General features: G+C 40.0%; 1 protein-coding gene across 1 annotated transcript in view; it reads right to left on the bottom strand.

Annotated features, from left to right (window-relative positions):
* Positions 1 to 16,707, bottom strand: part of PMF1 (polyamine modulated factor 1) — a 41,643-nt gene that overhangs the window by 24,202 nt on the left and 734 nt on the right. The window lies entirely within an intron of this gene.

Genomic DNA, 16,707 nt, shown 5'->3' with positions numbered 1-16,707 from the left:
GGGCACCATCTAGTTCTTCTGGTCTCACGATGATGTAGTCGCTGGTTCATGTGGCCCTGTCTCTTGGGCTCATAATTACCTTGTGTCCTTGGTGTTCTTCATTCTCCTTTGATCCAGGTGGGTTGAGACCAATTGATGCATCTTAGATGGCCGCTTGTTAGCATTTAAGACCCTAGACCCCACAGTTCAAAGTGAGATGCAGAATGTTTTCATAATAGAGTTTATTATGCCAATTGACTTAAAAGTCCCCTTAAGCCATAGTCCCCAAACCCCACCCTTGCTCTGCTGACCTTTGAAGCATTCAGTTTATCCTGGAAACTTCTTTGCTTTTGGTCCAGTCCAGTTGAGCTGACCTTCCCTGTATGGAGTATTGTCCTTCCCTTCACCTAAAGTAGTTCTTATCTACTAACTATTCAGTAAATAACCCTCTCCCACCCTCCCTCCCTCCCAGCTCTGTAACCACAAAAGAATGTGTTCTTCTCAGTTTACACTATTTCTCAAGAACTTATAATAGTGGTCTTATACAGTATTTGTCCTTTTGCATCTGACTAATTTCACTCAGCATAATGCCTTCCAGGTTCCTCCATGTTATGTTTCACAGATTCCTCACTGTTCTTTATCGATGCGTAGTATTCCATTGTGTGAATATAGCATAATTTATTTATCCATTCATCCATTGATGGGCACCTTGGTGGCTTCCAGCTTTTTGCTATTGTAAACAGTGCTCCAATAAACATGGGTGTGCATATATCTCTTCGTGTAAAGGCTCTTATTTCTCTAGGGTATATTCCGAGGAGTGGGATTTCTGGGTTGTATGGTAGTTCTATTTCTAACTTTTTAAGAAAACGCCAGATAGATTTCCAAAGTGGTTGTACCATTTTACATTCCCACCAGCAGTGTATAAGAGTTCCAATCTCTCCGCAGCCCCTCCAACATTTATTATTTTGTGTTTTTTGGATTAATGCCAGCCATGTTGGAGTGAGATGGAATCTCATCGTAGTTTTAATTTGCATTTCTCTAATGGCTAATGATCGAGAGAGCATTTTCTCATGTGTCTGTTAGCTGCCTGAAAATCTTCTTTAGTGAAGTGCATGTTCATATTCTTTGCCTACTTTTTGACTGGGTTGTTTGTCTTTTTCTGGTTGAGTTTTAACAGAATCATATAGATTTTAGAGATCAGGCGCTGGTCAGAGATATCATAGCTGAAAATTTTTTCCCAATCTGTAGGTGGTCTTTTTATTCTTTTGGTGAAGTCTATAGATGAGCATAGGTGTTTGATTTTTAGGAGCTCCCAGTTATCTGGTTTCTCTTCGTCATTTTTAGTAATATTTTGTATTCTGTTTATGCCTTGTATTAGGGCTCCTAACGTTGTCCCTATTTTTTCTTCCATGATCTTTATCGTTTTAGTCTTTATGTTTAGGTCTTTGATCCACTTGGAGTTAGTTTTTGTGCACGGTGTGAGGTATGGGTCCTGTTTCATTTTTTTGCAAATGGATATCCAGTTATGCCAGCACCATTTGTTAAAAAGACTATCTTTTCCCCAATTCACTGACACTGGGCCTTTGTCAAATATCAGGTGCTCATATGTGGTTGGATTTATATCTGGGTTCTCAATTCTGTTCCATTGGTCTATGTGCCTGTTGTTGTACCAATACCGGGCTGTTTTGACTACTGTGGCTGCATAATAGGTTCTGAAATCAGGCAGAGTGAGGCCTCCCACTTTCTTCTTCTTTTTCAGTAATGCTTTGCTTATCCGAGGCTTCTTTCCCTTCCATATGAAGTTGGTGATTTGTTTCTCCATCACTTTAAAAAATGTCATTGGAATTTGGATGGGAAGTGCATTGTATGTATAGATGGCTTTTGGTAGAATAGACATTTTTACTATGTTAAGTCTTCTTATCCATGAGCAAGGTATGTTTTTCCACTTATGTAGGTCCCTTTTAGTTTCTTGCAGTAGTACTTTGTAGTTTTCTTTGTATAGGTCTTTTACATCTTTGGAAAGGTTTATTCCTAAGTATTTTATCTTCTTGGGGGCTACTGTGAATGGTATTGATTTGGTGATTTCCTCTTCGATGTTCTTTTTGTTGATGTAGAGGAATCCAAGTGATTTTTGTATGTTTATCTTGTAACCTGAGACTCTGCCGTACTCTTCTATTAGTTTCAGTAGTTTTCTGGAGGATTCCGTAGGGTTTTCTGTGTATAAGATCATGTCATCTGCACATAGAGATAATTTTACTTCTTCCTTGCCAATCCAGATGCCCTTTATTTCTTTGTCTAGCCTAATTGCTCTGGCTAGGACCTCTAGCAAATGTTGAATAAGAGCGGTGATAAAGGGCATCCTTGTCTGGTTCCCGTTCTCAAGGGAAATGCTTTCAGGCTCTCTCCATTTAGAATGATGTTGGCTGTTGGCTTTGTATAGATGCCCTTTACTATGTTGAGGAATTTTCCTTCAATTCCTATTTTGCTGAGAGTTTTTATCATGAATGGGTGTTGGATTTTGTCAAACGCCTTTTCTGCATCAATTGATAAGATCATGTGGTTTTTGTCTTTTGTTTTATTTATATGGTGGATTACATTAATGGTTTTTCTAATATTAAAACAACCTTGCATACCTGATATAAATCCCACTTGGTCGTGGTGGATTATTTTTTTGATATGTTGTTGAATTCTATTGGCTAGAATTTTGTTGAGGATTTTTGAATCTATGTTCATGAGGGATATAGGTCTGTAATTTTCTTTTTTTGTGGTGTCTTTACCTGGTTTTGGTATCAGGGATATGCTGGCTTCATAGAATGAGTTAGGTAGTATTCCATCATTTTCTATGCTTTGAAATACCTTTAGTAGTAGTGGTGTTAACTCTTCTCTGAAAGTTTGGTAGAACTCTGCAGTGAAGCCATCGGGCCAGGGCTTTTTTTTGTTGGGAGTTTTTTGATTACCTTTTCAATCTCTTTTTTTGTTATGGGTCTATTTAGTTGTTCTACTTCTGATTGTGTTAGTTTAGGTAGCTAGTGTTTTTCTAGGAATTCATCTCTTCTAGGTTTGCAAATTTGTTAGAGTACAATTTTTCGTAACAATCTGATATAATTCCTTTAATTTCAGTTGGGTGTGTTGTGATATGGCCCATCTCGTCTCTTATTCGGGTTATTTGTTTCCTTTCCTGTATTTCTTTAGTCAGTCTGGCCAATGGTTTATCAAATTTTGTTAATTTTTTCAAAGAACCAGCTTTTCACTTTGTTAATTCTTTCAATTGTTTTTCTGTTCTCTATTTCATTTAGTTCAGCTCTAATTTTTATTATTTGTTTTCTTCTGATGCCTGATGGATTCTTTTGTTGCTCGCTTTCTATTTGTTTAAGTTGTAGGGACAGTTCTCTGATTTTGGCTCTTCTTTTTGTATGTGTGCATTTATCGATATAAATTGACCTCTTTGCTCAATTTCTCATCTCTATCATGCTTCCCTTCTTTTCTCCTGAACACCTGGCAACATGTGCCATCTCTACTCCTTCTTGACAGACTGTGCAGTGCCACTCAGCTGGGGACCCGCTTCCGGGAGGCTCCCTTGGTGCATTTTTCTTTTCTTTCTTCTTTTTTTTTTCTCAGTTTCTTGTCTCTCTCTACCTCCCTTTCTTACACGTCTCCTGAACATGTGGTGCTGTGTGCCACCTCTACTCCTTCTGGTCGGGTTGTGCAGCACCACTCAGCAAGGGACGTGCTTAAGGTAGGCACCCTTGGGGCATTTTTTTTCTATCTTCTTTCTTTTTTCAGTTTCTTGTCTCTCTCTACCTCCTTTCCTTTCCTTCTTCCTGACCACCTGGCATCTTTTTCCTTTCCTTTTCTTTTTTTTTTCTAGGTTTTCTTGTCTCTCTCTACATTCCTTCCATTCATTTCTCCCAACCACCTAGCTGTATGTGCCTCTCCTTTTTTTTTAAAATCTAGTTTCTTATCTCTTTCTCCCTTCCTTCCTTCCCTTTCTCACACCCATCTAGCTGCATGTGCTGTATCTGCCCCTTCCTGATGTGCTGTGCCTCACCCCCTGCTGAGAAAGCCACCAACACAGACTTTGCTGGGTCTGCGCCACTCCAACAGCAGGCTCCCTCAGCACATTTTTTTTTTTTTTGGCTCCTGTTTCTCCCTCTTCTTTTTCTTCATTCCCACACCCACTTAGCTCCACACATCACAACCTCCCACATCCCCCCTGCCTATCTGCACCATGTGCTGACCCTAGCACCCTGTGCAGCACAAGCATGGTCTACCAGAACCTGCCCTGCACTGACCCCTGGCCCACACTGTCGGCCCCAGTATGTGCCAAAACAACCCATCCCAGCCCCTCCCCTTCCACTGGACCTGCCCTGGTGCACCATAGTTGAACAACTGGCCCTGCCCAGTGGACAAGATGGTGAGAAGAACCATGCCCACAGACAAGAAAACAACAAAGAATGCCCATAACGAAATAAAACAAAAAAACAGGAAAAAACAAACAAATCTACAATCAATAAATGAAGAAAATAACTACTGAATATCCCAAAGACAGCAGACAATATCAAAACATATTAAAAAAAAAAAAAGGAAAGGATGGTTCTAGTAGCCATCTAAAATAAAACACCAGATGATCTTCCAGCAGAAGAAAAGGCACTGGAACTACCTGATAGGGAATTCAAATCTCTAATATTCAGGGCTATCCAAGAGTTGAAGAAAAAAGCAGACAAAAATGAGGAAAAAATAGACAAAATCACGGAAAAGGCAGACAAAATCATGGAAAAGACAGAAAAAACAATGGAAGAATTCAGGAAAGTAATTCAGGAACAAAATGTCAAAATAAATTCACAACTAGAAATCATACAAAAGCAGCAATTAGAAATACAAAAGATAAACAAGATTTCAGAAATGGACAGTGTCCTAGAAGGTCTGAGAACAGGTTTGAAACAATGGGAGACAGGATCAGCGAAATTGAAGACAAATACTTGTTTACTATTTTGAGGAAAAATCAGAGAAAAGAATAAAGAAAACTGAAGAAAGCCTGAGAATGATGTGGGATACAATCAAAAGCAAAAATCTGCAAGTGATTGGAGTTCCAGAACGGGGTGAGGGGAAAATAGAAAACACAGAAAGGATCACTGAAGAATTGCTGACAGAAAACTTCCCCAATATCATGAAAGATGAAAAGCTCACGATCCAAGAAGCTCCATGAACCCCAGATAGGATAGACCCCTCAAGAAAAATCACCAAGGCATGTCATAATCATACTTGCTAAAACCAAACACAATGAACAATCCTGAGAGCAGCTTAAGAAATACAAAAAGTCACATAGAGAGGGCAACAATAAGACTAAGCTCTGATTACTCAGCAGAAACCATGCAGGCAAGAAGGCAATGGGATGACTTATATAAAACCTTGAAAGAAAAAAATTGTCGACCAAAAATAATATACCCTGCAAAACTCTCGCTCAAATGTGATGGTTAAATTACGACATTACCGGATAAACAGAAATTAAGGTAATATGTAAAAACCAAACCAAACTTACGAAAATTATTAAAGGCAGTTCTTCGGGTTGAGAACAAACAACAACAGATAACAGCTTGAATCTCGGACACAAGATCACATCAGCCAGATAGCAACCTAGGTAATGAACTCTCAAGGATTAATGAAAACTAAAAGATTAACAACAGGGAACCAGAGAGGTTAATCTATAAATGATAACAACATCAGAACAATAACAGAGTGAATAAATGGTATATGTATAGACCTTTCAAATGGAGAGTAGGTCAAGGCAGTACTGAGTAATAAAAGACTGGTTCAAACTTAGGAAGATAAGGGTAAATTTCAAGGTAACCATATAGAAAGTTAACAAACCTGCTCATCAAAATAAGGAAGAAAAACAAAGTCTCAGTAAACACAAAATCTACAAAGAAAAGGAAAAAAAAAAACAGAAATCCACAAACAAAAGGAATTCAGCACAGTAGAGTAAGAGGAACAAAGAAAACACAAGCACCACAAAAAAGCACTACAAAATCACAGCAATCAACTCACACCTATCAATAACTACACTGAATGTAAACGGCCTAAATGCATCCACAAAAAGACAGAGTGACAGAATGGATTAAAAAAACAGGATCCATCAATATGGTGTCTACAACAGACACACCTGAGCAACAAAGACATAAATTTATTAAAAATCAAAGGATGGAAAAAAGTGTATCAAGGAAACAGCTACCAAAAGAGAGCAGCAGTGGCAATGCTAATCTCGATGGACTTTAAAACAAAATCCACCATAAAAGATAAAGAAGGGTATTATATAATGATTAAAGGGATGATCCATCATGAAGACATAACCATAATAAACATCTATGCACCCAATGACAGGGCTCCAAAATACATAAAACAAACTCCAACAGCACTGAAAAGAGAAATTGACAGTTCCACAATAATAGTAAGAGATTTCAACACACCAGTCTTGGTAAAGAACATCTAGAAAGAAACTCAGCAAAGATACAGAAGATATAAAGGTCAAAATCAGCCAACTTGACCTCATAAACACATATAGAACATGCCACCCAACAGCTGCAAAGTACACATTCTTTCCCAAGGCACATGGAATGTTCTCTGCAATAGACTACATCTTAGGCCACAAAGCAACCCTCAAAAAAATCCAAAACATTGAGATAATACGAAGTATCTTCTCTGATCACAATGTCATCAAAGTAGAAATTAACAACAGGAAGAACAAGGAAAAAAAATCAATTCTGTGGAAAGTGAATAACGTCCTACTTAAAAACCACTGGGTAATAGAAGAAATCAAAGATGGTGTCATGGGTTGAATTATGTCCCCCAAAAAATGTGTGTATTAACTTGGTTAGGCCATGCTACCCAGTATTCTGTGGTTGTCCTCCATTTTGTGATTCTAACTTTATGTTAAAGAGGATTAGGGTGGGATTGTAACACCCTTACCAGGTCACATTCCTGATGCAATGTAAAGGGAGTTTCCCTGGGGTATGGCCTGCACTACCTTTTATCTCTCAAAAGATAAAAGGAAAGGGAAGCTCCAGAGTGGAGACCTCATACTACCAAGAAAGCAGCACCAGGAGCAGAGCTCATCCTTTGGACCTGGGGTCCCTGTGCCCAGGAAGCTCCTACACCATGGAAAGATTAAGGACAAGGACCTTCTTCCAGAGCCAACAGAGAGAGAAAGACTTCTCCTGGAGCTGATGCCCTGAATTTGGACTTTTAGCCTACTTTACTGTGAGGAAATATATTTCTGTTTGTTGAAGCCATCCACTTGTAGTATTTCTGTTATAGCAGCACTAGATGACTAACACAGATGGCATCCAAAAATTTCTAGAATCAAATGAGAATGAAAATATATCATATCAAAATCTTTGGGACAAAGCAAAGGCAGTGCTCAGAGGTCAATTTATAGCAATAGATGCACACATCAAAAAAGAAGAAAGGCCCTGAGGGATAGAATTACTGGGCTGAAGGCTGTGGGGACCATAGTGCTGGGGAACATGTAGCTCAATTGTCATAACATGGTTTACAAAGAAAATGTTCTACACTCTACTTTGGTAAGTAGCATCTGGGGTCTTATAAGCTTGTGAGCAGCCATCTAAGATAATCCACTGGTCTCACCCCATCAGAAGCAAGGCAGAATGAAGAAAACCAAAGTCACAAGGGAAAGATTAGTCCAAAGGACTAATGGACCACGACTACCACAGCCTCCACCAGACTGAGTCTAGCACAACTAGATGGTGCCTGGCTACCGCCACAGACTGCTCTGACAGGGATCACAATAGAAGGTCCTGGGCAGAGCTGGAGAAAAACGTAGAGCAAAATTCTAACTCACAAAAAAGACCAAATTTACTGGCCTGACAGAGACTGGAGAAACCTCGAGAGTATGACCCCTGGACACCCTTTTAGCTCTGTAATGAAGTCACTTCTAAGATTCACCCTCAGCCAAAAATTAGACAGGTCCATAAAACAAAAAAAGGCTAAAGGGGCACACCGCCTAGGGGCAAGGATGAGAAGGCAGGAGGGGACAGGAAAGCTGGTAATTGGGAACCCAAGGTCGAGAAGGGAGAGTGTTGAGATTTTGGTAACAAATGTCACAAAACAATATGTGCTTTGTGACCAATATTGTTTGTTCTGTAAACCTTCATATAAAGTAAAATATTAAAAAAATAATAAAAATAAAAAACAATGCATCCTTTAACAGGATACAAATCACAACCAACAACACACAAGCTCCAGAGGATAAGCTAGAAAACTAGGATCTTCTAAAAATTAAACACTTATGCTCATCAAAAGACTTCACCAAAAGAGTAAAAAAAAAGAACCTACAGACTGGGAAAAAAATTTTGGCTGTTACAAATCAGATGAAGGCCTAATCTCTAAAATCTACAAGAAAATCCAACACCTCTACAACAAAAAGACAAATAATCCAATTAAAAAATGGGGAGAGGAAATGAACAGACACTTCACCAAAGAAGACATTCAAGCAGCCAACAGACACATGAGGAAATGCTCAGGATCTCTAGCCATCAGAGAAATGCAAATCAAAACCACAATGAGATACCATCTCACCCCCAGCAATACTGGTACAAATCAATAAAACAGGAAATAACAAATGTTGGAGAGGATGTGCAGAGATTGGAACTCTTATGCATTGCTGGTGGGAACGCAAAATAATACAGCCATTTTGGAAAATGATATGGCACTTCCTTAGAAAGCTAGAAATAGAAATACCGTATGATCCAGCAATCCCACTCCTAGGAATATATCCTAGAGAAATAAGAGTCGTCACACGAATAGATATTTGTACACCCATGTTCATTGCAGCACTGTTCACAATAGCAAAAAGATGCAAACAGCCCAGATGCCCATCAACAGATGAATGGATAAATAAACTGTGGTACCTACAGACAATGGAGTATTACGCAATGCTTAAGAACAACGATGAATCTGTGAAGCATCTCACAACATGGATGCATCTGGAGGACATTATGCTGAGTGAAATAAGTCAGTCACAAAATGACAAATATTGTATGAGACCACTACTGTAAAAACTCATGAAAAGGTTTACATACAAAAAGAAACAATATTTGACGGGAAAGACAACACACAATACAGGCGAAGTCATTACAACTGGACTAAACCAAAAGCAGTTTCCTCAATAAACTGAATGCTTTGAAGGTCAGCATAGCAGGGGCAGGGGTTTGGGGACCATGGTTTCAGGGGACATCTAAGTCAACCGGCATAATAAAATCTATTAAGAAAACATTCTGCATCCTACTTTGGATAGTGGCGTCTGGGGTCTTAAATGCTCGCAAGTGCCCATCTAATATGCATCGATTGGTCTCGACCCACCTGGATCAAAGGTGAATGAAGAACACCAAGGACACAAGGTAATTATGAACCCAAGAGACAGAAAGGGCCACATAAACCAGAGACTACATCAGCCTGAGACCTGAAGACCTAGATGGTGCCTGGCTACAACCAATGACTGCCCTGACAGGGAACACAACAGAGAACCCCTGAGGGAGCAGGAGAGCAGTGGGATGCAGACCCCAAATTCTTGTAAAAAGACCAGACTTAATGGTCTGACTGAGACTAGAAGGACCCCAGTGCTCATGGCCCCCAGACCTTCTGTTGGCTCAGGACAGGAACCATTCCCAAAGCCAACTGTTCAGACAGGGATTGGACTGGACAATAGGTTGGAGAAGGATGCTGGTGAGGAGTGAGCTTCTTAGATCAGGTGGACACTTGAGACTATGTTGGCATCTCCTCCCTGGAGGGGAGATGAGGGGCTAGAGGGGTAGAAGCTGGCAAAATGGACACAAAAAGAGAGAGTAGAGGGAGGGAGTGGGCTGTCTCATTAGGGGGAGAGCAACTGGGAGTGTGTAGCAAGGTGTATATGGGTTTTTGTGTGAGAGACTGACTTGATTTGTAAACTTTCACTTAAAGCACAATAAAAAAAAGAATTAAAATTATAAAAAAAAAAGAAACTATTTGATGGTTACAAGGGAGAGGAGAGGTGGCCATGGAAAAACACTTAATAGGCAATAGATAAGTGGTAACTTGACAGTACACAATACTGGGGAAGCCAGCAAAACCTGTACAAGGCAAGGTCATGGTAGCTCCATAAACAAATCCAAACTCCCTGAGGGACCAAATTGCTGGGCTGAAGGCTGTGGGGACCGTGTTCTCAGGGAACATCCAGTTCAACTGGCATAGCATAGTTTATAAAGAATATGTTCCACACTCTACTTTGGTGAATAGCATCTGGGGTCTTAAAAGCCTGTGAGCCGTCTAGGATACTCCACTGGTCTCACACCTTTGGGAGCAAGGAAGAATTAAGAAAACTAAAGACATAAGGGAAAGATTAGTCCATATCTACCACAGCCTCCATCAGACTGAGTCCAGTACAACTAGATGGTGCCTGGCTACCACCACTGACTGCTCTGACAGGGATCACAACAGAGGGTCCCAGACAGAGCTGGAGAAAAATGTAGAGCAAAACTCTAACTCAAAAAGAAAGACTAGAGTTGCTGGCCTGACAGAGACTGAAGAAACCCTGAGAGTATGCCCCCCGGACACCCTTTTAGCTCAGTAATGAGGTCACTCCTGAGCTTCACCCTTTGGCCAAAGATTGAACAGTCTCCATTAAACAAAACAAGACTAAAGGGGCACACCAGCCCTGGGGCAGGGACTGGAATGGTAGGAGGCAACAGGACAGCTGGTAACAAGGAACCCAGGATTGAGAAGGGAGAGTGTTGACATGTCAAAGGGTTGTTAACCAATGTCATACAACGATGTGTGTACTGTTTGATAAGAAACCAGTTTTTTCTGTAAACCTTCATCTGAAATTCAATTAAAAAAAAACTAAAAAAAAAAAAAGGAAAAGAAAATAAACATCATTAAAAAAAAAAAAAATGCATCCTGAGGCTGCTTATGTACTACCAAACACGTCAGGAGATTTGGTTCCTTGGTTTGGAGGTTTAGGGTCATCGTTTTATGGGACACCCAGTTAACTGGCTTCTGTTCTACCTCCTGGTTTGTTTTGTAGTGCCTGGGGTCTTAAACGCTTTCAAGTGCCCATCTAAAGTACAATAATTGGTCTCTATTCACCTGGACCAACAGAGGAAGAAGAGTCAGGAATGGAAGGAGAAAATGGAATGTGTAGGTGGCTAACTGAACAGCTGCCTCCTTTGCCATGGAGCCAGAAGAACTGGATGGTGTTCAGCTACTATTACTGAACATTTTGACCAAAGGTTACACAGAAGAATCCTGATCAAGAGGGGGAAAATGCAGAACAGAAATTCATATTCTCATGGAATCCAGATTTTCTGGAGCCATGGAGGCTGGATGAACCTCAAAATTATTGCCCTAAAATAACCTTTAAATCTTAAACCAAAGTATCCCGAGGTTTTAATAGTTTCGCTTAACTAGTAAAGAATGTCTGCCTTGCGCATTATGCTCTTTTAAGAGATACCTATAGGGGATCAAATTGACAATAGCAGCTTGAAAGATTAGATAGGAAACTTAGGGGGCCATGAGTTTATGTTAATGGAGGAGGATCAAAGCAGTAAAGGAAGGTGAGAATGGTTGCACAACTCCAAGAATGTAACCAATATTACTGAATTGTATATGTAGAAACTTCAATTGGTGTATGCTTTTGTGGTGTGTTTCTCAACAACAAAAAAATAAGTCTAAAAAAACCCCATATGACTGTGTAACACAAAAAGTGAAGCTTATTTAACTTTCATTAATAATATATCAATACTGGTTTATCATAACAAATGTACCACAAGAATACAAGATGTTAATAGGGGAAACGTGGCAGGGGGAGAAGGAGGGTATGTGGGAACACTGTACTTTCTGCACAATTTTTCTGTAAACCCAAAACTGCTCTAAAAAATAAGACCTATTAAAATAAGTAATACATCATAGTCAAACATATTTATTCCAAGAATGCAAAGATAGTTTAATTTCCATAAAATCTACCAATGTAGATCACCAACATAATGAATTAAAGAAAAGTCACAAGACCATCTTAATTGGGGAAAAAAAGAATATTTGATAAAGCTCAACACCCATTTAATGATTTTTAGAAAAATTTTCAGAAAACTAGGAAGAAATAGGGACTTTCTTAACTTGCCAAAGCTATGTACCAAAAACCTACAATAAACATTATAGAGAACTTTAGGAACAAGACAAAGATGACTATATCGCTGTTACTGTTTAACATAATACCCAGAGTCTTTGACATCATTATAAAAAAAGGAAATAAGAGGTAAAAGAACTGGAAGGGAACTAGCATGGTCTGCAGATGAAGTGATCATCTATAGTCAAAACTCAATAATCAACAAATAATAAGAGTCCACCAACAGTAAAAATAAATAAATAAATAAACTGTGGTAGTTTCACACAATGGAAAATGATATAGCAGTGAGAATGAACAAACTAAAAGTATATACAACAATATGGATGAATCTCACAAAGGCGATGCTGAGGAAAATCGGCCAGAGAGAAAACAAAATATACTATATGATTCTTTTACATAAAGTAAAAAAAAAAAAAAACCAGGCAAAAGTCATCTATGACAACAGGAATCAGGAAAGTGGTTACCCTTGACGGGAAGAAGGTAAGGATGGGAAGGTGACCAGAGGGATTCCTGGGGTTCCAGTAATGTTTCTTATCCATTTCTTAACCCGGATGCTGGTTACATGGGTGTGCTCATCTGGTAAAATATCATCAAGCTGAACACCTCTGATTTGTTTTGTGTACTTTTTTAGAGAACGTTAGACATCAATAAAGTTCACCAAAAATAGAGTAATGAATCACTGCTCAAGAGGTACAGAGTTTCTGTCTGGGGCAGATGAAAAAGTTTTGGCAACAGACAGTGGTGAAGTTGCCCAACACTGTGAATGTAATTAATGTCATTGAATTGTACCCTTAAAATGGTTAAAATGGCAAATTTTGTGTTATAGTATTTTACCATATTAAAATAAAAAAAAAGAAACTGTAGCAAGATTGCTAGATACAAAATTGTCTTATAAAAACCAATCACTGCTCTAAACCCTCAATAATTAACTTGAAAAGAAAGCAGAATTTAAGAGTATATTTACAACAGGGACAGAAACTATACTTACACGGTAACCCAGTAAAGAATGTCCTTTACAAAGAACTTTAAAATTCTCCTAAACCTGTTGTCAGAGAGTTGATTTCAATTCATAGCGACCCTATAGGACAGACCAGAACTGCTCCATAGGGTTTCCAAGGCTGTAATCTTTACGGAAGCAGACTGCCACATCCTTCTCCCGTGGAGTGGCTGGTGGCTTTGAACCCACAACTTTTGGTTAGCAGCTGTTTAACGACTGCGCCACCAGGACTCCTTAAAACTGTACTAAAAGACTATCTGACTAAAGATTCTATCATATTTGTGGTTGGATGACATCATTGTAGAGATGTCAGTCTCCCCACATTGACACATAAATTCAGTACAATCCTAACCAAAATTACACATGAATGTTCTGAGGAACCAGACAAATTCATTCTAAAGTTTAAAAGGAAAAATCAAGGTCTACAAACAGTTGGAGCAATTTTAAAGAAGAGAGAGAAGGGGGGACTTGCTGTACCAGACTAAGGGTTTTAAGAACTTGCATGCACTGGCACACAGGGAGCCCTGGTAGCAGAACAGTTAAGTGCTCGGCTGTTAACGGAAAGGTTAGCAGTTCGAACCCACTCAGCAGCTCCTCGGGAGAGATCTGGCAATCTGCTTCTGTAGAGATTACGTATAATCAAAAAAAACCCTACAGAGCAGTTCTACTCTGTAACACCTGGGGTGGCCATGAGTCAGAAATTGACTGCACACAACAACATGCACTGGCACAGAGACAGGAAAACAGATCAGCGGCGTGGTAGAGAGACGCAGGGATGTGGCGGGAGGACTTGCTATATGATAAAGGGGACTCCATAAAGCAATGAGGAAGGGCGAACTGTATAGCTGCCACTGCTGAAAACACTAGAAATACAAGACTGCCTGAGACTAACGCTTTACATGTTAATCTAGACAGATTCAGTGAAACGATAAAACAGCTAACAGACAACACCGAAGAGTATCTTTGTGACCTAGTTGTAGGGCATACGTTGCTTGTATAAACAAGACCCCACAAGCACAAACCATAAAGTGAAAAAAATGAACGGATGTAATTATATGAAAATTAAGGATTTCAAAAAATAAATTGATTAGGTGATACTCAGCAATTTATTATGGCAGTTTGAGGGATGGTGAGTTACTCCAAAGGCTGAAAAAAAAAGTTATGAGGGTTCATACAGCTCATGAGGGGAGCCCCTGGGACGGCGGACTTCTCTTTCTGCTTCATCCTCCTTGGGGTAAATTGTAAACAATTAAAGTCTGTGCTGTCAGGTTTTTTTTTTTTTTTAATTAAATATTTCTGTTCCTCAAAGGGCACTAAAGACAAAGCTAACAGCTGATGGAAAAAAAATTTTGCCTCTTCAGTCTAAAACTGACAAGGGATTGATGTCTAGACTACATTAGAAATGCCAGTAACTAACGACATCAAAAAAAAACTGGGGTCAGAAAGAAAAGACAAGAGGGAAATGAGTAGGCTGTTCGCAGAAGGGGAAACCCAAATGACTAATAAGTATATGAAGAAATGTCCAAAACTATGAGGAGTCAGGGACATGCGAATTAAAACAGTAATAAGATGCTTCTTTCACACCTGTCAGGAATACACTAGAATGGTGGATACTCAGTGATGGTAAGGATGCAGCAGACAAGAACTGCTTTCCTGGGAAGCAATCTGACAAGATTTAGGTAGGTGTAAGCCCTGGGACACAGTGGCCCCTCTCCCAGTTATGTACCAGAGAAATTCTAGCACTAGCTCATGAAGGAATGCACAAGGATAGTCGCCCTGGCATAATTTGTGGAAGGAGGAAGTAGAGACTGCCAGGAGACCATGACAGGGGCTAGGCACATGGCAGGTGCACAGCATGCAATGACAAGCAGCACTGAGAAGCTCTGAACCATATGTACTTACAGTCCATGGGTGGAGCTTAAAAAAAAAAAATTGGTGTGGAGTGAAAAAAGACATCTATAGCATAATATCATTCATATAAATTAAAAACACATAGAAAAGCAAAATATTTTACAAGGATACAAACAGTCCAGTGTCACTTCATCACACTCACACTAACCCTGACCCCTCTCCCCACTGCTCTGTATTCCTTTACCCTGATCTATTTTTCCTTCTGGCACTGGAATGTCTACTCCACGAGAGCAGGGGCCTTGTCCGTTTTGATCACTGCTGTATCTCCAGCTCCCAGAACAGAGCCTGGCACATTGTAGATGGTCAATAAATACCTGTATCATGAATGAATGAATGGAGGACATGGAGCACCAGAGAGCAGGCCCTAAAGGGTGAGGGATACAAGAACAGGAGTGGTGGGGGGAAAAAAGGGAGGGGCCTTGCCAAGACATATAAACCCACTGCCGTTGGGTCGATTCTGACTCATAGCGACCCTAAAGAACAGAGTAGAACCGCCCCACAGATTTTCCAAGGAGCGCCTGGCGGATTCGAACTGCCGACCTTTTGGTTAGCAGCCATAGCACTTAACCACTACGCCACCAGGGTTTCTGTAGACATATAATGATGTCCATAAAGATCATTACAAATTCTTTTTTTGAACTCATTACTATGGTGAACTACAGTCTGCATGTTCAGGCTGTCACCTCAGGGCCACAAACTGTTCCCTTTGCCTACAAGTTCTTCCTTCAGTTTTTCAAAAAGCTGGTTCTTTCTCATCCTTTAAGCTTCAGCTCAAATGTCGCCTCCTCAGAGTAGGCTCCCCTACCTTCCCATCGAGTGTTCCCCTTCCCCCCAAGCAACTCACTATGACACTACTTGCTCATTAGCTTACCAAGCTCCGTGATTCTCTTGTTCACTGCATGTCTCTACAAAGCAAATGTAAGCTCCAAGAGGACAGGGGCCTTATCTGCCTTATGGTATCCCTGGCCCCTGACACACTGCCTGGCACAGAGTAGGCACTCAAATATTTGCTGAGTGAATCAGAGAGGGAAGAGATGGATCATAAGGTCTTTGTAGGAAGATCAAGTACTGAACACAGGAGTGATCAAAACTGGGAGAAGATGGGAGTCTTGATGAGGTCACATAACAGGGGTTATGGGAATAGAGAAGGCTGGATGGAGAAGAGGCTGTGGTCAAGGCACCAATCCGTTGAAGTTCTTATAACAGTGTGTTCAGCATTAACGTGCTACGGTATTCGGATCATGGGCAACTCTTCTCCTTCCTTTAAACCACCCAATTCCGTTACAGAATTGTTCATAAAAATAAAAATCAGGACGCTTCTTTCTATGGTCATACATTTATTCCTACAACCTCCCAGTGAAGAAGGTATAAATTAGCTATATTAGCATATTAGCCAACATTCTAATGCTTTCTGTGTTCCAGTTGATGAGGAACTGTGGTACAGAAGGTGAAGTCTTGCTCACATAGTGATAAGGCCATGATTTGAACTCTGATCTAATTTCAAGCCTGTATCTCTCCTTTCAACCAACTGAAATTTTAACTAAATCTAGGCTTATTGGCGGAAAAAAAAAAGCTAGCTGTCCCAAGTCTAGGCGCCCTGGTGGCGCAGAGGTTAAACGCTCGGCTACTAACGAAAAGGCTGGAGATT

This window comes from Elephas maximus, chromosome 3, assembly GCF_024166365.1.
Source record: "Elephas maximus indicus isolate mEleMax1 chromosome 3, mEleMax1 primary haplotype, whole genome shotgun sequence".
Lineage (NCBI taxonomy): Eukaryota > Metazoa > Chordata > Mammalia > Proboscidea > Elephantidae > Elephas > Elephas maximus.
Note: the sequence above shows the minus strand (reverse complement) of the source record. Positions and strands in the feature narration are given on the sequence as shown.